The following is a 2,212-nucleotide window of genomic DNA, read 5'->3' as shown; positions in this document are numbered from 1 at the left end:
AGCCAGGTGGGTCCTACTCTCCCCATCCTCTGCAGCCAGGTGGGTCCTACTCTACCCATCCTCTGCAGCCAGGTGGGTACTACTCTACCCATCCTCTGCAGCCAGGTGGGTACTACTCTACCCATCCTCTGCAGCCAGGTGGGTACTACTCTACCCATCCTCTGCAGCCAGGTGGGTACTTCTCTACCCAGCCTCTGCAGCCAGGTGGGTACTTCTCTACCCATCCTCTGCAGCCAGGTGGGTACTTCTCTACCCATCCTCTGCAGCCAGGTGGGTACCACTCTACCCATCCTCTGCAGCCAGGTGGGTCCTACTCTACCCATCCTCTGCAGCCAGGTGGGTACTACTCTACCCATTCTCTGCAGCCAGGTGGGTACTACACTACCAATCAGCTCTGCACCCAGGTGGGTACTACTCTACTTATTAGCTCTGCATCCAGGTGGGTACCACTCTACCCATCCTCTGCAGCCAGGTGGGTCCTACTCTACCCATCCTCTGCAGCCAGGTGGGTACTACTCTACCCATTCTCTGCAGCCAGGTGGGTACTACACTACCAATCAGCTCTGCACCCAGGTGGGTACTACTCTACTTATTAGCTCTGCACCCAGGTGGGTCCTACGCTACCCATCAGCTCTGCACCCAGGTCAGTCCTACATTACTCATCAGCTCTGCACCCAGGTGGGTACTACTCTACCAATCAGCTCTGCAGCCAGGTGGGTCCTACTCTACTCATCAGCTCTGCAGTCAGGTGGGTCCTACTCTGCCCATCAGCTCTGCAGCCAGGTGTGTACTACTCTACCCATCAGGTCTGTAGACAGTAGGGTACTACCTATCAGGTCTGCACCCAGGTGGGTACTACTCTACCTTTCAGCTCTGCACACAGGTGGGTCCTACACTACTTATCAGCTCTGCAGCCAGGTGGGTCCTACTCTACCCATCAGCTCTGCAGCCAGGTGAGTACTGCTCTACCCATCAGGTCTGTAGACAGTAGGGTACTACCTATCAGGTCTGCACCCAGGTGGGTACTACTCTACCCGTCAGCTCTGCACACAGGTGGGTCCTACGTTACCCATCAGCTCTGCAGCCAGGTGGGTCCTACTCTACCCATCAGCTCTGCAGCCAGGTGGGTACTACTCTACCCATCAGCTCTGCAGCCAGGTGGGTACTACTCTACCCATCCTTTGCAGCCAGGTGGGTACTACTCTACCCATCAGGTCTATAGACAGGTGGGTACTACTCTACCCATCAGGTCTGCACCCAGGTGGGTCCTACTCTACCCATCAGGTCTATAGACAGGTGGGTACTACTCTACCCATCAGCTCTGCAGTCAGGTGGGTCCTACTCTACCCATCAGCTCTGCAGCCAGGTGGGTCTGACTCTACCCATCAGCTCTGCATCCAGGTGGGTACTACTCTACCCATACGCTGCAGCCAGGTGGATACTACTCTATCCATACTCTGCAGCCAGGTGGGTACTACTCTACCAATTAGCTCTGCTCCTAGGTGGGTCCTACTCCACCCATCAGCTCTGCAGCCAGGTGAGTACTACTCTACCCATCAGGTCTGTAGACAGGTGGGTACTACTCTACCCATCAGGTCTGCACCCAGGTGGGTCCTACTCTACCCATCAGGTCTGTAGACAGGTGGGTACTATTCTACCCATCACCTCTGCAGTCAGGTGGGTCCTACTCTACCCATCAGCTCTGCAGCCAGGTGAGTACTACTCTACCCATCAGGTCTGTAGACAGGTGGGTACTACTCTACCCATCAGGTCTGTAGACAGGTGGGTACTACTCTACCCATCAGGTCTGCACCCAGGTGGGTCCTACTCTACCCATCAGGTCTGTAGACAGGTGGGTACTACTCTACCCATCAGCTCTGCAGTCAGGTGGGTCCTACTCTACCCATCAGCTCTGCAGCCAGGTGAGTACTACTCTACCCATCAGGTCTGTAGACAGGTGGGTACTACTCTACCCATCAGCTCTGCTCCCAGGTGGGTCCTCCTCTACCCATCAGCTCTGCAGCCAGGTGGGTCCTATTCTACCCCTCAGCTCTGCATCCAGGTGGATATACTACTCTACCCATCCTCTGCAGCGGGTATCCATTACTCCTCGCATCAGCTCTGCACTGCTCTCTCTTCCCTCCTGTCGCTCCGGGATTCCCCGTGACTCCTCCCCCACAGAGGCGGTCCCTTATCCAAGGGGGCAAGCAGA

The sequence above is a fragment of the Eleutherodactylus coqui genome, chromosome 6 (assembly GCF_035609145.1).
Source record: "Eleutherodactylus coqui strain aEleCoq1 chromosome 6, aEleCoq1.hap1, whole genome shotgun sequence".
NCBI lineage: Eukaryota > Metazoa > Chordata > Amphibia > Anura > Eleutherodactylidae > Eleutherodactylus > Eleutherodactylus coqui.
Note: the sequence above shows the minus strand (reverse complement) of the source record.